Source organism: Ambystoma mexicanum, chromosome 6q (genome assembly GCF_040938575.1).
Source record: "Ambystoma mexicanum isolate Mex_15411 chromosome 6q, UKY_AmexF1_1, whole genome shotgun sequence".
NCBI lineage: Eukaryota > Metazoa > Chordata > Amphibia > Caudata > Ambystomatidae > Ambystoma > Ambystoma mexicanum.
Window position 1 is genome coordinate 1,644,434,340 of NC_090937.1, and position 23,500 is coordinate 1,644,457,839.

The 23,500-nt window shown below is 46.8% G+C and overlaps 1 protein-coding gene across 2 annotated transcripts in view; it reads left to right on the top strand.

Moving 5' to 3' along the window:
- The window catches only part of LOC138516961 (zinc finger protein 630-like), a 172,806-nt gene that overhangs the window by 67,023 nt on the left and 82,283 nt on the right, over window positions 1–23,500 (top strand). Inside the window, exon 2 of one of the 2 annotated variants that reach the window (XM_069632436.1) lies at window positions 18,212–18,269. The exons of the other annotated variant lie outside the window; for it this stretch is intronic. The gene's annotated coding sequence lies outside the window, so the exon portion shown is untranslated. The remainder of the gene's footprint in view (window positions 1–18,211; window positions 18,270–23,500) is intronic. 2 annotated transcript variants of the gene reach the window in all.

The window sequence follows — 23,500 nt, forward strand, 5'->3', positions numbered from 1 at the left end:
TGTGGGAAGGGATTTGTTCAGAAGGGACGGCTTATTAACCACCAGAGAATACACACAGGTGAGAAACCTCATACGTGTACTGAATGTGGGAAAGGATTTGTTCAGAAGGAACGGCTTATTAGCCACCAGAGAACACACACAGGTGAGAAACCTCATACGTGTACTGAATGTGGGAAAAGATTCAGTCATAAAGGTGGTCTTATTTATCACGTACGAACACATACAGGTGAGAAACCATATCAGTGCAGTGAATGTGGGAAAAGATTCAGTCATAAAGGTGGTCTTATTAATCACGTACGAACACATACAGGTGAAAACCCTTATACATGTGCTGAATGTGGAAAAAGCTTCAGTTGGCACAGTAGCCTTGTGAGGCACCAGACAACACACACACATGAGGAACCCTTTCAATGTACTGTATGTGGGAAATACTTCAGTACGCAGGATGTACTTATCTGTCATCAGAAAGAACATGCAGGTGGGGAAATCTCTTCTGCAACTGAAGCAACTGCAGAGAGGAGAAAGCGCTTCTTCAATGGGACTTTGTTTGGCATGGATATTGACCAAATCTCTAAAGATCAGGCTTCCACATCGATTTCCACTTGTCTTTGACATGCAACAAGTGACAGATTACCACTGGCTAAATCACTGTCTTGTGAAACGCTTCCCTTTATAAATAAAGAAGGATGAGCAAATGGAATAGATGTATTCATTGAACTTTGAGACAATGAAACGGGTGCAAATTTGCAAATGAAATGGTACCTTTCTGGTTGAAAAGAAATTGTTTTAGGCATAATGATGATTATAGGCAGTTTCGCTGAATTTCAAGAAGGAATAGTGAACAAAAATGTTTACCAAACAAAATTGATCCTGGATGTCAAATGTAAACCTTCATAAACTGAATGAAATGCTGATTGAAAGAATATTGGGCTTCTGCCAATATGTCACTGTGTGTGTGAACATTAAAAATACATGGTTAGTAATACCTCCATTTGTATGATAACCATTTCTTTTTCTGGTTTTGCTTTGTGTGTGACTGCTTTCGGGAACAGTGATGCATCAGTTGTTTCAATTAGTGAGATGATGTTCTTCATTAGTTTTATGTTTGAATTAATGCCATTGCCAACTTTTTTGCATTGTCATGTTTGTATTTCTCTTTTCTTGGGGTTACCTAATTCTGACTTCAGCGGTATTTGTAAATGCACAGTATCCTATTTTATTTCTTTAATTCAGACAAAAATGCTGGGTGCAATGGGCTGCTCTAGCTCAGAAATATCGCCATCCTTACTTTCAGAAGATGATTGCTTGGGGAATGAATATCCAAAAAGACACTGGAGAAAGAAAACGGGCTGTGACACCCCTTGCCCTCCTGCAAAAGTACACCACTCCTTGAAGGAATGACAGAAAGCCTAATAGGTGAGATGGAAGTGACTGTGGAGAAAATGAGATATGATGGAACACACCGGAGCAGGGAAAAAAGACTAATTCTCAGTGCTTTAAGTGGGCCGGGCCACCTAGGCAGAACACAGGCAGGCACCAAAAAGTGGGGCTGAGCCGGGGCCCCGATTCCATCACAACATGGCAGGACACATTACCCCACCACGGCCGCAACGGGAGAGGCGCCCTTTTTGAGTCAGGCAAGCTGACACTTCAGTCAGTCACTGTAACTTCCTCTTGGGATCTCAAGAGCAAGTTACTTTCCTCTTGTTGCCCCACCCCCTCCGCAGGTCACCATGGCGTCTTTGACCCTTGGCGATCCAGGGGGCTCTGTGCTAATTTCTATGTTTATGTCACGCTCACCTGGTCTCCACGTGGGCGTACTCATGTCCAAAGGGTGTTGTCTGCACTGGTGTTGTGCTGCTTAAATGAGGGTGCTAGCCCGCGTCTTCCCTTCGTTCTCACCGCAGGAGACGTTCTCCTGCAAGTTGAAACAAGATGTTAGTCAACCGAATGGTGCTGGTTTTGGTTTCACCTCTTTCCGATTTCCCTCTCTTCCTGTGGCTCACCTTAGTTTTTTTTCTTATAGGTGAGCTCTATGTCCTGCAGTCTCTAGCAGGGGCGCGCATATACAGTCTTCCCAAGATCAAGTTACTTCAATAATCTGATGGAGGTTGCTGAATTGGAAGAACCGGATTAAGCAGGTAAGTCTCTATCCCAATAACTCCTTGAAATAGCTGCCTTAAGTCTTTGCAGCTTAAAAGTAACTAATGTTTGTTCTTGTCTTTCAGGTGCTGAGTTGAGCGGTTTTCGGATGATGGGTTGACTCTCCTGACAATGATGAGCAGGATTCCTGCCGGTGAGTATAGCGCTGTGCGAGGCGTGCTAATTGTTCATTTTAATTAGCCTTCCTTTGCTGTGTGAGACTAACCGGCTTTGTCTTTTCTGTTCGCCAGGTGCGGCGCAATTCCAGGAAGAAGATGGAAGAACCTCTCGACGGCATTACTAGACGGTGTCGAGGTGCGGCGCGATACAGGATGATGAAGATGAAGAACTGCTTGATGAGTTCCTGGAGGAGGCCGACCCCAGGTGAGTAGCTACCCGAGAGGGTACCTTTTTGTACTGCTCTTCTGCAGATGCGGCGGTCCGTGGATAAGCAGAAGGCACGGCCAGGATGTTGACTGCAGGTAAGGCATTCAACGCTTTACTAACTCCTGTTGTTCTCTTTTCACAGGTGCCGATGGATAGAAGATTCTGGAGGGGTGTCGCTGAAGCCAGAGCTGAACTGACACAGTGAGCGTTATGCTGCAGGAGTGCAGAATAACGCGAAGCGTGTATAGTTTGCAGGGTGCAGTTTAAATAGTAGTTCCAGGCAAATAGTCCCCTTAACCGTATCCCGCCTCTTCAGGTAAAGTAGTCCCAAGCCACACCCTGCACTGAGTGGCTCAGCCTCCCAGAGCTGAGTATATAGACCAGTTAGTTAACACCTACCATGAGCCTGGCGATAGCAGCGCCAGGATTGAGTCCAGGTGAGCCTAGCTGGGGCCTGATAAGCCCCTAAGGATGCCAGAGTCGGGGATTGGCTCACCAGTTTCAGGGTTTTGGGAGCCTGCACCATGACAGCACTTCCCCCCCCCCCCCTAATGGGGGGCTCACCCATTGTCCTGGTTTGTTCGGGTGATTGCGGTGTAACCTTTTTAATAATTGTGGAGCATGCACATTTTCGCTAGGTTCCCACAATCTTTCATGCGGTCCGTACCCTTTCCAGTCTATCAAGTAAAATAGTTTTGATTTGGTGTCAAGAATTTCTTTAACCTCGAACTCGGGGGTCCCGTTGACTGTGATCGGTTTTGGTGGTTTCACAACTCGTGTTCCAGGTTGCACTGTTTTCAAAAGTGAGACATGAAACACAGGATGAATCTTCATGTGTGGGGGTAAATCCAGTTTCATTGCCACCGGATTGATAATGGCCTTAATGGTACATGGACCTAAATATCTAGGGTTGAAGGTACAAGGTCCTTTGATGCCAACCAGACTTCATCCCCAACCTGATATCTTGGAGCTTCACTTCTATGCACGTTGGCTGCTTTCTTGTATCTTTCCTTAGCTTGTTTTAGATGATCCGTCGCTTGTTTGGAGGCTTGAGTGATGGTAGAGTGCAAACTTTTCACAGCTGGCATTTCCAGAAGTTGCGGCGGGTCAAGATTGGAAGTTAGCCGGTGCAACCTGAAAATTGTATAGAAAGGACTTTGAGCTGTACTGGAATGTAGGAAGTTGTTATAGGCATACTCGGTGATCCAGAAAACATTCTTCCAGCTGCTTTCAGTTTGATGTAGCATGCACCTGAGATATTGCTCCAAGGTCTGGTTTGTCCTCTCAGTCTGACCCTCAGTTTGGGGATGGTGACTGGTGGAGAGTCTTACATCGATTTGAGCTAACTCGTAACATTTCTTCCAGAAGCGTGAGATTAACTGGCTGCCACAGTCTGAGATCAGGATGGAAGGAAATCTGTGTATTCGTACAATCTGCTCCAGAAATTCTTTAGCCAAGATTGAAGCTGAGGGTAATCCTTTTAGTGGGATGAAAAGGGGCATTTTCGAAAATAAATCCACCAACACTAAAATTGTGTTGAATCTGTTACAAGGAGGAAGGTCCGTTATAAAATCAAGCGATAGGGTATGCCAAGTTGTAGGTGGAATCTCTAATGGCTGTAGCAAGCCTGGTGATTGTCTTTTTGGGCCTTGTTTTGAGCGTAAACTCCACAGGATATTACAAACTGCCATGTCAGCCACCAAAAATGCGTTTTTATCTTGGCCTCAGTTAGTAAGCACAGTGATCCTAGATGTTAGGTGCTAGATTAGCCTAGTAAGCACAGTGATGCCAGGTGCTAGATTACCCTAGTAAGCACAGTGATGCTAGATACTACATTACCCTAGTAAGCACAGTGATGCCAGGTGCTAGATTACCCTAGTAAGCACAGTGCTCCTAGTTTTCAGGTGCTAGATTACCCTAGTAAGCACAGTGATGCTAGATGCTACATTACCCTAGTAAGCACAGTGATGCCAGGTGCTAGATTACCCTAGTAAGCACAGTGCTCCTAGTTTTCAGGTGCTAGATTAACCTAGTAAGCACAGTGATGGAAGATGCCAGGTTCTAGATTACCCTAGCAAGCACAGTGATGCTAGATATCAGGTGATACATTACCCTAGTAAACACAGTAATCCTAGATGGAAGTTACTACATTACCCTAGTAAGCACAGCGATGTTAAATGTCAGGAGCTAGATTACCCTAGTAAGTACAGTGCTTTCCGTTGGCAGGTTCTAGTTTAGACTAGTAAGCACAGTGATGCTAGATGCCAGGTGCTACATTACTGTAGTAACCACAGTGATGCTAGATGTCCGAATCCCTTTGTAGCACAGTGATGTCCACTTCCATTACCCCCATTATGCACTGTTAGGCCAAGTATTAGATTTCTCGATTAGGGCAGTGAGGCCAGTGTCAGGATTCCTAGTAAGCAAAGTGAGGCCTCGTTCCATTAGGCCCACTCATCACTGTGCTCCTGGATTCCCACATTCCCATTTCGTCAATTGATCAAGAGGATTAACCTGGCGAGCCTCACACTGCTCCAGTTTCCCTCTCTTTGACATGGTGGGTGCAAATGTACATAACAATCGCTGCCCCCGCCTTGGCACTGACAATCTGAAAGACTTCTTCACGAGGGTGACCCAGCTTTACAGGAATGCCAACCCATGTACCGTCAACTTGGGATTCAAACATGTTAGATTATAATTAGTATTCTCTAGCATGGGGTCTGGCATGGATTCACATGCTCATTCCCCGTCGTCAGGCCGGGAATCTTCGGTATAGAAAAAATCAGTATCAATTTCGTTTCTGATCTGTCTTTCTTAGTAGTAACCAATCTCTGGTCTCTGGGTCATACTGCCCCCAGCCAATGACTGCCCTCTCCCTAAACCCCGCCTCCGGCAGCCATCCTCAGATTTTTACCGCACGTTCAAGTGTTGGGAGTCCTCGTGCTGTAGCTCTCGAGCTATTGCTGCGTTTTTGTGCTTTTTCAGGAGGACAAGACGCACAAGGAGAAGGACTGCGTTTTGTGGGAACATGTCGGAGCGGACCATGAAGGTTTGCCACCTCCGTCTCGCCAACTGGCTGGAAGGGAAGAGCCCATCAGGCGAGAAGAAGAAAAAGAAGTCTGAGCGGTCTTCTAAGTCCTGTGAGGGTGCCCCGGCGACGGGGGACCAACAAAAGGCTAAGCACTGCGAGTCCGCGGGCACCGGGAGCGCGGAACGGTCTGGCTCCTTGGCTGTCAGGCAGGGCGCATCCTCCCCGGCGCCATCAACCACGAGCCAATGCTCTGGCTCGGGTAATTGGAAGTCCGAGAACCCGGCGAAGCTTCTGGAGAGGCCCCGGTCGATCTCGAAGATTCCAGCAGAGGGGGAGCGAGGCTCGGACCCTCCCCCCAAGGTGAAGGCCCCAGGCGTCCAGAAGGTGGCGATGGCCTTAATTCACCCTGCGAAGACCTCGATTGAGGATGTCGCCGTGGCCCTGGCTCAGCCTGTGGAGGCTACACCAGTGGAGGCGCCCTCAGGACCCAGAGTCTCCCTGCCACCACGGAGGGAGTCGTCTTTCAGGCCCATTGAGAAGACCCCCACAAAGTCCTCGTTGGAAAAGGTGGGGGAGGGGCTGGTGGCCATCGTGGATACGGACACGACCTCTGAAGAAGAGCTCATCGAAGTCGTGGAAGAGGCCCAGCCCATCGGGAGGGATCCCGACGAGAGCGACGGTGTCGCTGACAAGGCTCCTCAAGAGCCCTCGCGCCCGTCGTTTCCAGCGCCGCAGGACACCTCGGTGGCCATTTTGTCTGCGATTCAGTCCTTATGCTCTGAGATAAGGACAAGGTTGCCCCTTCACCCGACAGAGGTACCTGAGCCAGACCTGACGGGGAAACCGGAGCCAAGACCTTCGGAGAGTCCACCGCATAAGAGGAGGACGACTCATCCTACGCCACCTCTCCCACCTCTGCGGCCTGCTCTGCCTTCCCCCCGGTCTACTACCCACAGGGATGATACAGGCACGGACACGGCTATGACAGGTACAGTTGACGACGGGGGCAACTACGTCCCCCCCCCCGATGAGATTGGATCCTTTCATGCCATGATTTCCCGAGCATCCAAGCTTTTTCAGCTCTGCCAAGAAGAAAGAAGGGTTCCCCAGGAATACACGTACCCCACTCGCACAGGGTCCTTTCGCATGTAAAACTTCACGCGAACCCCAGGAATACACGTACCCCACTCGCACAGGGCCCTTTCACGTGTAAAACTTCACGCGAACCCCAGGAATATTGGTCCTGTGCGAGTGGGGTACATTTATCCCTGGGGTGCGCGGGAAGTTTCACACGCGAAAGGGCCTGTGCGAGTGGGGTAATTTTATAACTGGGGTTCGCGGGGAGTCTCACACGCGATTTGAGCAGGGCACGTGTATTTCGGGGGTGCGCAGGAAGTTTCACACGCGATTTTGCTGTCGGAGTGGTGTACTGAATTTCAGGGGTGCGCGGGGAGTCCTACACCTGAATTGGCAGTGTGGGTCCTCCCAGGTGTTCCCTCTACACCCCCCACGGCCCCTGCAGGCAGCCCACAGCACAGGGGACTACCCTGCACCCCTGGTCATGTCCTGCAGGCAGCCCATCTACCATGGGTATGCCCCCCAGCCAAGCCACATGTCAACTTGCACTACTGATCACCCACTCATGTCCCTTTGCACCCCCATCCCCCAGCAGTCAGGGGCACCTGCCAGCAGGCCCCCACTCATGTCCCTTTGCACCCCCACACCCCAGCAGTCAGGGGCACCTGCCAGCAGGCCCCCCACTCATGTCCCCCTGCACCCCCACCCCCCCAGCAGTCAGGGGCACCTGCCAGCAGGCCCCCACTCATGTCCCCCCCCTGCACGAAATAAAGATGCACAGTCATGGCCCACTTCTACACCAGAAAATATCACATCACACCACCCCATTCTTGAGACGCAATGATTTCCCAATCCACCCCACACTGACATGCCTATCTCAAGACACAAACCAAAACTCAACTATGTACATCAACACATGTCCATCACACACATACACTGGTTGGCATTGCCTGTGTAAATCCACAATTTCACATGCATCAACCCAATGAGCAAATCCCACACATGGAACTAAAATATGAAAATGTATTATGTACATAAATAAATGAAATGAAAGCATACCAAAATATCAAACATGAAATGAAAACCATGTGAAAAAGATGAAAGAATGAAAATGATAAGCAATGCAAAAATATTTGAAAGAAAAACAGTCCAAACTCTCCCTCCACCAACGCAAATCCAAGAAAAGGTAAAAAAAAGATATCCATTGTTTCATGTTCATAATGATAAATAAAAATGCTAAATCAATCCATAGTCCAACTATTTACAATACATTGTCCTGGGAAAAAAAAACATTACTCCATGTGAAAAAAAATCAAAATGAATCCATGATGTAACTATATACAATCCATTGTCCAAAATAAAAATCCATTAATCCATGTGCAAAAATCCCCAAAATAAATCAATCCATTGTCCAACGATGTAAAGGGTCCATGAGCCCAACTAAACAAATGAAACCTACTTAAACTACCTAAAAATATAACTATATACAAATGTGTGTGGCATTTTCCATTGACCACAAATAAAAGGAAAAGGAAACCTAACTCTAAAAACTATTTACAATGGCAGCGGGCTAGTCCGACGGCTCACTTTTGGATGTCCCAGGCCAGGGCATCATCGAACTCTTGCTCAATGTCCTGGAGGTGGCCCTCTTCCATGGCCCCGAGGGTTCGCAGGGACGACGACAAGTTCTCCAACTCCCTGCGAATTGCCTCGAGGCACTCGGCCCGCCTCAGGGCCCTCCGCATGAAGTTCTCCGCCCTGACCATCATGAGCCGTGCCTCTTCTGCCCTGCCGCATCTATAGCATGGCCTAACCGCTGCCACACGGAAGACACTTCCAGTCCTGGGTCCTCCTGCCCTCTGGCCTATGCCTGCCCCTCCGATGACGAAGGCCCCGAGCCATCATGGCTCCCACCTTGTTGCTGCTGCTGCTGTGCCTCTACCTGTGCCCTGGCTCTTGCTGCCTGCACATCCTCCTCCGGCTGGGGTGCAGTTGTTGATGTGGCCACCCCTGCTGGACGTCCGACTCCCAACTGTGGCAGGGATGTGGACTTATCTGCAGCATTCGATTTGGTTGATCACAATATCTTAACTAACCATCTCACCACAGCGGCCTCCTTTTCAAATAGAGCCGCAGTTTGGGTCAACTCCTTCCTCTCAGACCGATCTATGAGAATCTTCTCCCCCATCGCCTCAGCTGACCCCGCCCCCATTTCATGCAGGGTCCCACAAGGCTCCTATGTCTCCCCTACCCTCTATAATATATTCACCAAGCTTCTATTTGACCTCCTTGATGACGCTGATAATACGCAAATACTCATCACACTATCGGGCGACTACCAATCAGATTTGACCCTCCTAAACAATATATGCAGCAAAATGTATGCTTGGATGGCAAAGCACGGATTATGTCTCAATGATGAGAAAACCAAGCTACTACTCATTGGATCCAAATTGAGACTTAATAAGCTTGGTCCCAAATACTCCGCCTTTATTATTGACGGAAACCTCATTAAAGTCGACAAGGAAGCCCAAACCTTAGTCTTCTATTTAAACTCGGGACTCACCCTTCAAAGACAAGTAAACGCCACCTCCTCCACAACGGCCATACCTCAAAACTGATCAACCCATGCAGACGAATTCTTGTCCACCAGCAGCTGCATCACCCTTGCAAGGGCCCTGATATTGTACAAACGGGACTCTTACAATATTCTGTATCTTGGCACCAGCCAAAGAAACCTACACAAGTTACAAGTATTGTAAAATAAATAATGCACTCAGAACTGCCCTAAACATCCCGTGTTCCAACCACATCACACAAACCCGGCGAAACATCAACTGGCTCCCTAACCAAGATAGGATCACCTTCAGAGCGCTTATGATCACTCACAAGTGCCTACATAACACAGCCCCTAAATACCTGATGGACAAATCTGCCAAGAAGAACTCCACTAGACCCACCAGAGCGAACTATGCCCACTGCCTCAATATTCCCAAATTCAACTCCTCATAGCAGGAATCGCCAGCTTTCCGGTGCTCGCGGCCAAGGCCTGAAACAAGCTACCACCTGCATTCAGATCAGACATTAAATTCCTATAATTCCGGAATAAAGAAAAAACCTGGCTGTTCTCTCAAATCAAGTAACTATCGCCATGCACCAGTGTGACCCCTCCACCGACTAAAGAACCATGCCCACAGCTTAGTAAATTTGATCTACAAGCCACCAGAGGCTCTGCCATTACCTTTCAAAGCTATGTTTATACTGATCAAATGTACATGCTGAACCATGCCCACTGTAAGCCTTAAGCTATATATATACTGAACAAATGTATATACTGTATTTCTTATACTGTTGCAGACTTCTGTACATTACTGAATCTATTACTGTAAATATTATTGAATGGTATTTTACTTCATTGTTGTAAGCTGATGTACCCTAAGAAAGCACCCTGATACCCCTGGGTGCAGTGCGCTATATAATAAATAAATAAAACAAACAAATCTAATAGAACTGATATTATTGATAAAAGTCACCCAGCGGTTCTGTTATTGTTAGACTTATCAGCATTATAGACCATAAACCGGTACATAATAGATTGCTAACGGTGGCAATATAGTTCTGTCCTGCGGTGTGCCGCAAGGATCATGTCTCTCGCCCCTTTTGTTTAATATTTATATAAAATCCTTTATTGGCCTTTTGCTAGATCTGGGTGTCCAATTTGCAAACTATGCGGATGACACCCAGATCCTCTTTGAATTATCTGGAGTACCCTCTAAGGACACAGACACAATATACTTCGTTTACCTTAAAATTCAGTTTTGGATGGCAGAAAATTCTCTCGCCTTCAATGACTCCAAGACTGAGTTTCTCATTATGGCATCCGGTCCTCGCCTTAAGAAGCTCCATATCCAATAATAACATTTTGTAATTGTGGGCACTGTTATTGCTGTCTGCAACTCTGTGAAAACTCTTGTGGTGTATTTTATGAGTAATAATTTATCAAGGCATCCTGCATTCAAGTCGACTACGGCAGTGATTCCTAGCTCCGGGCATACACAAGTGGACAAAACAAATCGGACCGATCACATGTTATCAAAATCCATCTGACATCCGAATGGGTTGATGAAGAGCAACCTGCCGACAAATTAAAGATTCTTCTATCAAAAAACTGCTCCTAATCTGGCTGGTGATTTGTCGCCCCAGTGAAACCAATAAAAGGAGGCCAAGGACGAGGTCCCAGATTGTGTGCTTCTGGAAAGCACTGAAAATGTAGATACAGGAGAACTTGCCGAAGAACAAACCCTCCCGCAAGTCGACACAGGGCCTAACAAAGAAAGGGGCCATGAGCAGAACATAGTACAAGACCCCAGTGAAGGCTTGAAAACCCTAAGAGGGAGCAACGACAAGGTTCGGGCCAAAGCAGGTTTGAGGGAACCTCCCTTCCCATTGAGGGTAGGGGATTGAGCTGAGATTAAGGATGCCTCGAAAAACTGGGCCGGGACAGTGGAGGCGCAAAAGAGGTCGGCTCCAACTCAGGAGGCAGTCTGCCTCTCAATAACAAGCAAATATAGTACATGGGAGAAGCCAAACTTTAATACAAACCAAGACCGGAAAAGAACACAAAAGGCGGCAAACAATAAGAGAGCTAGGTTCTCCTCGCAGTCAGGGGGTTCAGACACATAGTACTCCTGTGAAGATGATCTGGGTGACTTGGCCAGCTCAAAGCCTGCAATCTCCCAACCTGTCCATGCCACTAATCAACTGAATGACACATGTTGTCAAAAATCAAGTATAGGCTCCGACATGATAGCGGCCTTAACAATCAACATGGCCCCTTTTATGAAATTATTTGAGAAAGATCAAAAAACGGTGATGGCGATGATGCACTCAAAAATACTGTTTGTGGAAGGTTTCATCTCCGCCTTACAGAATAATATGGACAAGAATGCATTACAGGTCACAAATTTACTGCATAGCATCTTGGATGCAATCATCGACAAAAAAACTAAAGAAGACTCCAAAGATCAGTATCTACTTCTGAGTTTTAAATAGTTGAAAACATGGCAAGATTATCTAATCAACCAAGCTTTTCGAGCCAAAAGTCTCAAAACAGGAACATAGCCCATTTGAAAACCAAGATAAACAAGGAGCTGAACAATCCGGCAGGAGAGGGAAGGGGGTGGGGAGAAGGGATGCCTAATCAGCCAAACTGTGTAGCCACTGAGAAAGAAAGTTTATCAACAACCATAAATATGGAGGAAGGAGCCAACTGGAAGGAAAAGGTTGAGGTCAAAAAAGAGGGTGACATCGATGACAGTGAAAGTGTGGAGGAATAAGCTGAGACAAGTCAGTCAGACCCAGATCAAGATGTGGTAATAACTGATATTTTAACAGGCGGCCCATTGGATGAAAACTCGGTCGTCTCGCTGCTGAACAAATTATAATCTGCGAGGTGACTAGGCAAACAGCAAAACACACCTAAAAGAGGCTGTGCAGAAAAAATCTAAAAACTTAAAAACTCCACACAAGTCCAGATCAAACAACTGTAGATCATTTGTAAGAAACCTGACACTCCCAAGCAACGCTGGACTGTCAACTACAGATAAGGGAGAGTGTCCAAAGATCGCCAAGAAATGTCCGGAAGCAATACAAAAATATCCATCAGGTGGAGTCACAGCACATTCAACCAACTTTGAGTTTTGAGGTTGCAGATGATTTAATGGACATATCCATGTATAATATGTCCAACAATGAAGACATTGAGGCGGCTAATTATTGCCCGTCATGTATTGACGATGATCACCTCCAGTCTTGATGAAGCAAACAACGAGGGGCTGGAGTTGATCCAGAATAAAACAGTGAACAAGGGACAGCTTGCGCTCAATGTTACAGAGAATTCTCTTATAAGGCTAATTTCCCAAACCTAGTGAGTCCCCCAGCAGCTTTGCTGGATTTTTGGGGTTTCTTTTTTTCTCCTGCTAAGCGTGAGACTCTTTTTACTCCCACTCTTAGGCATGATTTGAGGTATGTCTCTGACTATTTGTGTGATTTTGGGCTATGGGGTCTTCTACTCCATAGGGAATCATCTGTTTTAGTGTATGTGTTACACAGCACCCTCATTGCAGTAACACAGGGGTGTCATAGTGATCCCCAAACATAGACTCCATACCCTGGGACTGACTACTGTCTCCCAGGGCCTGTAAAGTCTCCATTGACTTTACTAGTCCTAAATTGTGAACAGAAACAGTACAGACCATCATATTGTGGAAGTACTGGAAGGGGTTAATTAGATTGCCCCTGGGTCTGTTTCCAAGGGGGCACTGTCTAGTCCCCCCTTTCTGAGTTTCTGGCTGGTGGCAGTGGTTACCACGCGAAATATTCAACAGGAATATTCTCTATGGGATTTTCCCATTGATTTTAAACGCACCACTTTTTGGTGCAATGTTAAAGATACCGCTGGTTTATTTATTTAATATTAAATCACTGGTTGGGTCTTTTTCTAGAACTAATTAGCGTTCGTGTCCGTCTCTGTAACTCTGATCAGGGTCGAGCCCTTTGTTCCACTTTTTGGTGGGCTTCTCCACAGAAGCCCTCCAAATGGTGCCATTCTGTCTGGGTTCCACAGGATGTATGGGGAGGGGACTTGGCACCCTGGACTGCATTGCTTTGGCAACTCAATTCGCACTCTGTTCTGATTGGCCCAGTGGTGAGCCGCCCGGCTCACCACTTAGCATGTTTGAGTGACAGCTAGGCTGTTGAATGGGGTTTTTCTGCATAGAAACAGGGCCTTTGGGGACTGAAACTTCAGAAGTTGCCACGGGGCCAAAGAATCCGAAGAGGGAAAAAGCTGAGCCATCTGCAACGAAGACACCACCGGTGGAGCCCTGCTGCAACGAACTCGCCACTTTCTCAACGACAAGAGAATATCTTCTGCTGGACGAGTCTTCGTCCTCTGAGCAGGAACGCACCTTTTAACCGACGAACTCTGCGGCTGGTTTCATCCCTGAGCAATGTATCGACCTCAGGTTTCCTCCTCGACGAGATCCTCTCTTCCCCTGGTCGGAACAACGACTGCAACCACTGCCAGGAACAACTGCCACCGCTGGAGCTTCCTCTCTGTTTAAGGTACTGTGTCCTGCCTGGCCTCCCTTTCTTCGGTTTGCCCAAGGTGACCCTTAAATCCTTGGCTTTCCAACTGGGTTGGCCCCAGACCTTCTAGCTTTGTCTTTTGAACCGCCCCAACCTTTTTTGAACATTTCTACAAAGACTTGAATGCATTGCTAAACCGTGTGATCTTGGGCACATTTCGCCTTGCTCCATTTAAAGTGGGCCTGGCCTATGAACTTTGGCTGTACAGTATACCCTGCCTTCAATAACTTCATTTTATCTCCTAAAAGTGTTGGGAACTGTTTTATTTCTATGCCCTGCCTTTTTTCTCTCCCTTTCACTTAACTATTGGAGTGCCATCTAGGTTACACGCTCACATCTGGTTTAACAAATAGTGGTGTTTTAACTCTGTTTGTCTAATAGTTATCAAGGGAGGTGTTTATACTTGACCTGACTGTGTTTTAATTTGCTTTTGATTTAGAGTGCTAGAGTATTGCCTAAAGTGTGTTTTAAATAAATAATTATATACTTTTGATACAAAGCTCTGGTCAGTGTTTGTTTGCTTTACTGTGTTTTTGGCCCTATTGTGTATACTCTACATACTGCCCAACTCTTCTTGAGAGAGGTCTGACTGCTCAGCCACAGCTACCAGGAAAATCTGGATAGTGCGGACTGCTACCAATTGGGTTTACAGCTTACTCCTGTGGTCTTAACTGCACAGGATTGTAACACTCAATCTACCACATTACGAAAAACTGGAAAAGGCAGTCAAGTACGACTTTGTACGCACTATTTTATTTATTTTTTTTTACTTGAATTTTAATTAAAAAGAATACATTTTCAATTTTTACAAGGGTTTTTCACAACTTAAAGATTCCCGAAGTGAGGGCGTGTGCTTTTGAGTCCGGAGTCCTTTCATCCCAGTCTATTTTCTTGTTTGGTTTTACATGCTACAGACGTCTCCCTCTTCGGCAGTCGGATTCAGATCAGGCTTTTCTCTCGTTTTAAGTAGCCCTCTCGGTGGAGCCTAGCTGGTTTATCATTCGAAAGGCTGCTTCTATTAGCTTCACCATTGTCAGGGAACAACGTGTTGTCTCTCCTGAGATTAGCCTGTACCACAGCACCTCTTCGTCTAGCATTGTTGCCCCTTGCACACGAGGTTGAAGATATGTGTCTCTGCTTTGTTTGGTCTTCGGGCACTGAAGTGTCAAATGTTTCAAGGTTTCCACTTGGTCAGTATTATTACATAGATGACAGCTGTTGTCCATTGCCCGGTTGCGAATTGCTAGCATTTCAGCCAATTTTGGAAGGCTTATTTTGGAAGAGGGTATTGGACTTACCCAGAGGTACAGCAATCCAAGCAATACGGATGGCGCTTGGTCCAACTTCCATGTATGCAATATGTAAGGAACTCATGGTGGCAACAGTAAAGACAGACACAAGTGACCATAGTTCAAGAGTTTATAAAACTGTATAAATGGGTGAGAAAAACACCTAATCTATCCCAACTCTAAGATTGGAGCAAGCTACGACCATCAAATAAGTGGAGTCTAGTCAAAGAAAAAGCCTGTGCTAAGAAACTGTTGTGATATTACTGACTGGGTGGAGTGTTGAAGTCGAGTGTTGGAGTGTTGGATGTTAACACTCCATTGAGAATGCTCTGTTCAGAATGTATATTTATGTATAGGATTCCTAGCTCAGCAGTTGGAGAGTTGCAGTTGAAGTTTGTTTTTTGTGTTGAGCTGTGCTGGGGGTCCATCTCATGTGATCTTAAGAATAAATCTTTGTTACTAATCTATAATGCGTGACGTCATTAGTAATTTAGGAATAGAGCCTACCCTCTACCCTGATAACCCCTCCACATAACAGACTCTCAGACATGGGTGTGTTTTTCCTCCGTTATTTAAATTGCACTGTGAAAGTATTAACAACAAATGCATTGTGAAATCTAGGCTTTTATCCCCACTTACAGCACTCTCAGACTTGGGTGTGTTTTTCCCCCTGTTATTTATTTGCAGGGTGTAGTAACGTCGTTCTGTGGTTTTGCTTACTAGCAAAGCATTCATCTAGCGAGCATTACTACTATTATCTGAGCTCCTGTCGTCTTGTCAAATTGTCTTCTATTGTCTCGTCTCTTTCTGTCTCATCTGTTTGCACCCCTCCCTGCTTCCTTCCCTAGTGTTCTCCCCCCTCACCATCCCACACACCCATCCTCTTCTATCCTCTCCCTACCTACTCTATGGGGCTCTCTGTCTCTCCTTTCTTTTCTAACTGCTTCTCTATCGACTATCCTACTCTCCTCAAAAGGTTTGGTAGGAATTAGTTTAAAAAGGACATTCTGGTCTCCAACCCAGGCCTCCATATCGCTGACACCTATACCAGTGCTCCTGGCAAACCCTCACCTACATCCTCTTTGTTGTTCCCTTGCCAGACCTATGGATTCTCCATATGGTCTCTGTGCTTTCTCCTTTCTCTTCTTCTTCCATTAATGGTGGCACCAAGTGGGAGGCCCTCCTTCCACTCCTCTAAGGCCATCATTAATGTTTACCTGAATGGTACCATCTTGGTCCAAGGCCCTCAAGCCATCCTTCTTCTCTTTGATAGACGCTTCCTGTGCCTCATCAATTTCCTTTCTACTCCTGCTGTCCCCTCTCTCCCCTCCACGGCTACCTCACTTCCCCCTGCTTTCTCCTCCCTGGCTATCTTGCCCTCTCCTCCTTCCTCTTCTGACCCCATTTGGGCTTCTACTACACCTCTGCAGGGCATACCTCTAATTTCTACCCCTCCCCAGAAGTGTTTCAAGGATGGCATCCTTATGCATATTGCCACTCTAAACTCAAGCTCAGCTGTCAAACACTCCTCTGACATCTGCTGGCTCTTGGAGGAACTTGACCTCAAGGTCCTTGGCATAGCTCTCAACTCACCCGCTTTTGGCGGGTGTCACCCGCCTTGCAAAGGGCTGACTCACCCGCCAAGCCTCCTGCACGCCCATTCATTCCAATGGGCGTCTCACCCGCCAGAAACAAAATCGGGTGATTTCACCCACCTTTGCGAGACAAATGGTTGAGAGCTATGTCCTTGGTCTTACCGAGACATGGTTCATGGCCAGCTCTGTCACGATCCTTGACACTCTCCTCTCTGATAGCTACAAGATCCTCTTTTTGCCCAGATCCAACCGTTCCAGAGGGGATGAAGCCCTGATCTTCCCTGAGTGGACTCCTGCCTCAGTCATTCCTATGCAGGCCTACTCATCTTTTGAATGCATTGCCTGCAGGCTCTCTCTCTCTCCCCTAGCCATTCCCTTACTGTGGCTACCATCTATCGGCCACCTGGTCAGATCTCCTTCCTCTCTGATTGGGCGGACCTTTCCTCTTCCTCATCTGTGTACAAGTAGATACGAATATACAGAGAACAAATAGCAAGAGCGTAAGCGGTTCAAATCCAGATTTAGACACAGATTAATATGTGATTCGGTGGTTAATAATGATATGCTAACACAAGTGAGATTTTTTTGGTTATTAAAGTAGTGTCGTAATGCAAATAGGGAGTTACAATGGAAGTGGTTAATCTAGATCCCATAATATGCACACATATCAGGATTTAATAACTTATCAAACATCAAGCGATATACCGATGCAATACGCATTTCATTTACCACAGCATAATAAGTTGGGCCACATGAGCATTGCGTTATTTTTGTAATAGAGAACACACGCGTAAAGATGGCGGCGATATTCATGTAATAGAAATTAAAGACGGCGAGCTGCCTGTGTGGTCACTATGACGACCGACAACACCAGTGAATGAGCACTATGACAACCGATCCAGACGCATAAACCATTGCGGCTTCATTACGCATGGTTAGAAGAGCCAACACGAGTGATTATACAGGAGTTACGGTAAGGAGCTGCGAGCCATCGAGCTATAAGGAATAATATTCTGTGAATAATAGCACCATTGCATTACGGCACAATCGATATTTACGTATGTATGGTAGAAAACCCTGTGATCTGATGAAACAAATGTTCGAGCTTACAGGGGGAAAGTAAGTATTTTGCATTAGTGCACAGTAACATCGCACAGTGCAAGTGAAATATAAGACAAATTATCTTTTAATCATTTTAGTGTCTTAGGACAATAACAAAGGTCACAGTGCATAATAGCACCAGCATACTACTCCATAATCGACATATAATAACGTATGATAAAAAATGTGGGAATTTGATGAAACGCTTGTTCGCAGGGATTTGATGAAATTCTTGTTTGAGTACATGGGGAAAGTAAGCACGTTGCATCAGTGCACAATAGCATTTTAAAGTGCTAGCGATATAATAATACAACTACCATTCTATCATTTTAGTGTCTAAGGGCAAAAATAATCATGCAGTTTGGATACGAAACTTAAGCTGTGTGTTTCTCGAAATTTACTACAAGGACAAAACGAAACTCATTTCTTCATTGTTTCAGGGATCTAACCCATGATTAATGCAGAATCCAAGAGTATTGAAACAAACAAATAATAATGGTAAGAACTTTCAAGCTGGCTATATGGAGCATAAGAAAGGTTAATCAAAAATACTCCATGTCAGATGCAAATTTTAAAAGCAAATATGTAAACTTGTAATGGTTCTGTTTGTTCTTTTATCTCCCCCTCCATTTCTCAATCCGTAACAATCCTTCCCTACACCAATCCTTAATTTCTGTCATATTTTGGTAGATATTGAACTATGTGTAAACTAATTGGATTAACTTTTAAATGATAACAATATAACATCTGTAATTCTAAAATGTGGACTTATGTGTTGACTACAATGTGGTTATTATAGAGAATATGCCCTGATTTGATAAAGGTGATAAGCCGAAACACGTGTAATCTGAAAGGGAACCTTCTCTAATGGAGCGATACATTTTGAGAATTTCAAACCGAACTGGATCAGGTCTCAAGGAGTTATTCTTTCTTCTTTCAAACCTAAGAAGCATCTCTGGCATAGTACGAAGCAGATTGAAAGCAACCAAGAAGTTGCCTTAAGAAGGTACTCAAGAGTAATGATAGAAAATTGATAGGCCACTAAAGAAATTAATATAAACATGTAATTAGCCGTAAGAAAGAAGAAGCAATAGAATCATTCTGGAGGTCGCTCTTGCAGAACAAGCAGTCTGTTGGAAAATAGTGACACAGGGCTCAGTCGAACAAAGCCAAGATAATGAGCCAACAGTAAGTGGAACCAGTTGGTGTAATCATTTTAAGGATGTTTACCATTGTGATCAAATAGGAGAAGGTCCATCACACATGGACAAGGGTTCTGAACAATCCTCACCTTGGTTATCGACGCGGTAGAGCTCCTGGTACCTCTGACACACAATATTTGTTTAGCTTTAGTTCCCGGTCTTAGGTTTCCTACTTTCCACAGTTTGCGAAAGTAACTGCTGTAAAAGGTCAAGGGCAATCCTCTCTGGTCCCACCGTCTTTCTCCTCACATTAAACTGCCCTCTTGGAGTCGCTGTTTCCTTGTGTGCTTTGCCTTGCTCAGAGTGTGCTTTTGTGCTCTGCTTTTTATCTCTGTGGGCGAAGTGTGATGGAGGTCAGGTGTGTATTAATGATCAATAATTGCCTGAGGTTGCCTGACTATTATATTGGGACATGTCAGGCACACGGCTCTGGTGTTAGTCGATTTTCACTCATGGTGGGCTATCTGTGAGAAAGTGTTTGTATCGGGAAAGGGAGTGGGGTGGAGTTCCTAGGTATCCTATCTGGTAAGATGGGGGAAAAGGTGTTACAGTGAAGGGGATACAGCATCCCACCTTCCGGTGTCCAACTTCCATTCCCAGAAGGCCCCTCATCCAGGTGATCCTCCCGCACTGGTCCACCCCCAGGAACTGGATCCAAAAGCAATGGCCGTGTCCCGGCCACCTGGATGACAGATCCCAGTGACTAGCGGATGAGACTCCTTCAGGTTTCTCACAGTTGCCTAACTCCTGGCAGATTTACCCTGTCTTTCACATATACCTGCTGAAGCCTTACCGTTCCAATGCTTTCCAGTACCGCAGTCCGTGGCTGGTCCTCTTCAGGAGAATGGAGCGCCTAAATATGAAGTTGGTGACATTTGTGATGACAAATTTCTTTGTGGTTGTCTCTTCTATCTAGTGTCATGGAAAGGATAAACACCCTGTGATAACTCTTGGGAACTGGCCTCTGGTGTCCACGCCACCCGTTTGGTTCACTAATTTTACCTGCCTTGTCCTTGCAAATCTGGTTCTTCTTTTGGTTCTTGGGGCAGACGGCATGTCAAGCCGCTTACCCGGATGGCCCGACATGTTCATCTTCCATGGTGGCCCACCGCGTTCTTCTTCCATGGCGGGCCCGATGGACGCTTCTCGATCGCGGTCCCTGGCGGGCGCAGCCTTGTAGTTCCCCTCACAAAAGGGCCGACATGTTGGCTTCTATGCACATGTGTGGGGGACCAGTGGCTTTTCTCCACCCATGCATGATACAGGCAGCATGGTCCGTTGCCATGGTCAACCGGGATATGATATGATAGGTTATTTATAACGCGCTTAATACCCAGAGGTTTCTAAGCGCAGACCCGGGGATCGAACCTGTGTTGTTCCATGTCGTCTTGCTTCCAAGTTGAGCATGTTGCCCCTGAGCTATCCTTCCGAGACAGGACCATGAAGTCCATGCTGCTGTTCTATGCAGGGAGCAAAGTCCATCAAATCTTCAAGACACTCCAGGTGAGGCACTATTCCTACGGTGAGGCCAAGAATGCATAATTTTGACCGTTGTTCTATAGACTACAAACGGTTTTGTCTACACCAGGCGCACCAAGACCTGATGGAGTCCCTGGACCTGTCACGCCTGCCTGAGATGCCTCACAATGCCATGCCGACTGGCCGATAAGATTGACGAAATCAGGGCGCAGATCATCCAGCACTGTGCATCCGCTGCACTGCGACACCAGATCCTGAAGGAGCCTGATATATACCCATGCCAGGATTTTGGAGCTTGGGCGCACCCAGGAGCTGTCGTCCTCAAGAGCGGCTACGATGGAAGAGGCATCGAAGGGCACTCGCCCTGTGATGGTACAAGCGGTGTCCACCAGAAGGAAGTCAGTCAAGCCCGATTAACAGGTTCGGGAGGAAGAGCAACCAGAATCAAGACCAGTAAGCGCTGAAGCAATGCAATGCATGCAGTGGGGCAACACCCTATGCCCAGGCGTTCCCGGCGATAGGATACACTTGCAGGCGGTTTGGCAAGAAAAACCGTTTTGCCAGGATATGCAGGGCCCCAAGGTCAATCAGGCAATCCACAAGGCCCCCACCAACGCAGCCCCACTCGCAGATGCAAAAGATTGGAGCGGTTGAGGATTGCAGGTCCGTCCTGTCAAGGGTTTAAGGTGTCCATTGCTAGCACAGATATGTTCATTCTGATCGACATTGGGGCATCGATCAATGTCATGCCGGCAACCCAGTTCCGGCGCCTACGCCCTGTGCTCAAGTTGCTGACACCCCAGGTCAGGATCATCACGTATGTGGGGCGACGCTGCTAACCCTCAACGGTGCATTTCGAGCCAAAGTACAGCATGACGTTGCCGAAGTGGAGGCCACCTTCTACATGATGCCGGTGGCCAAAGAAACTCTGCTAAACTGCTCCACTGCCAAAACTCTGGGGCTAGTTCAATTTGTCTTCCAAATGTACCAATCGAATATTGACAGCCTGCTGCTGCAGTTTGATAACCTCTTCGAGGGAGTAGGATGCCTCCAGGGGCAGGAAGTGCGGCTGCATATAGACCCTTCTTTACAACTCATTGCACTGTGTCACCGTTGCATTCCATTTCATCTGAGGCAGAGTGCCGAGGATGAGCTTGCCAAGCTGGAGCAGGCCAGCATCATCAAAAAAGCTACTGGCCCCACCCCATGGATCTCACCTATTGTCGTTGCCAATGAGCCCAAGTGTCCTGAGATCAGGATCTTTGTGGACATTAGACTCTCCAACAATGCCATTTGCAGAGAGCGCCATCCCACTCCTACACTGGGCGACATCTTGGGCGTCCTGCAAAGAGCAAAGGTGTTCCCGACACTTGACCTCCAGGCTGGGTACAACAAGGTCCCGCTTCACGAAGATTCAAGGCTCATCACCACCTTCTCTAGACATGTAGGGCTTTTTTGCTAGCGGCGGCACAGTTTCGGCATGTCATCAGCTGCCAAAGTCTTCCAGCACACTATCAGGGGCATGCTAGCAGGGCTGCCAGGGGTCTTGAACATGAGTGACGATGTCCTCATTTTCTCAAAGTCTCATCAGGATCACCCACTACGCCTCACGGCTGTGCTTAAAAGCCTTGCCCGGCACGGCATCACTCTCAACAGGAGAAAGTGCCAGTTCATGCAATCCAGTGTAGATTTTTTGGGATTTGTGTTCTATGATGGCGGGCTGTCGCCTGACTCTCGGAAGGTGAAGACATAAAGAAGGCAACGGCCCTGTGGTCCGCCTCTGAGGTTAGGAGCTTCGTTGGCACAGTCATTTTTTGCAGACACATGATTCCCAATCTGGCTACCATCACTGAGCCGCTGTGACTATTGACAAAGAAAGATCAAGATTTGTGGTTGGGGCTGCGTGAGTGCAAGGCCTTCCTGGCCACAAAGGAGGCTTTGGCTGTGGATACCAACTACCAAGGGCATACTTTGACCCCACTCGACCCACAGAGCTTGTGATGGATAATAGCTTGTGCGGTCTGTGCGCTGTCCTCCTGCTAGTCGACCAACAAGGTAGTCAAAGGTCAGTGACGCATGCCAACAAGGCTCTCACCCCCATGGAGAGATGGTACCCCCAAATTGAATGGGAAGCCTGGGCTGTCTCATGGGGCTGTAAGCACTTTCACGTCTACAGACAGCTGGTGACCGTGTTCATCGATGACAAGCCTCTCGTCCCCATTATGATAGAGACCGCCCACCGACCACCCATCCGGCTGGAAAGATGGCTGTTGCATCATTTACATGTCTTTATAATGACTCATTTTATAACGACAAAACATAACACAATTCTTTTTCTTAACACCATTTTTTTTTCTTTTTTTGGGGGGGGGTTAGGGGCTGCCTTCAACCCCGTTTCCCACCCTTGAAAACCCACCTCAACCGTTTCCCCAAAAGATTGAACCCTTTACCCCACTCCACATACATTTTCGTTATAAAATTTCCGTTATATGTACACTCTACAAAAAATGTTGGTTATAAAGATGGTATACCTGTTACAGCTTCAAGAATATGGAGTGTCTCTGACCTTTTGCGAAGGTGCAGACAACCCCACCGGTCGTGTCACCCTGCCAGAACTGGGGAAGACCCATTTCCGGACGACAGAGACACAGTGGCGTTTGTAGTCATGATCACCAGGGCAGCAGTGCCCTGATTGATGCCACTGGTGGACATCGCGGCTGCAACCCTAGACGACACCGGATTACAGGACCTCATCGAACAACTCTGTGCAGGACAGTTGAAGAACTTCCTTCTGTGCACCAAGCCCCGCACAATGGAGACCCAGGTGTTCCTCCATGGCATGTGGAGCGTGAGGAGTGAGCTGCCCGTCAGGCACGAGGGGGTCCTGCTGTGGGGTTTCCAGATCGTGATACCACTGTTCCTTCAGAACTGGATACTGAAGCTGGCCCACATCGGACACCAGGGAGCAAGCAAGATGAAGGTTCGCCTCTGAGAGAAGGTTTGGCTCCCCGAACTTGAGCACATGGTTGACAAGGCTCTCGGCCGGTG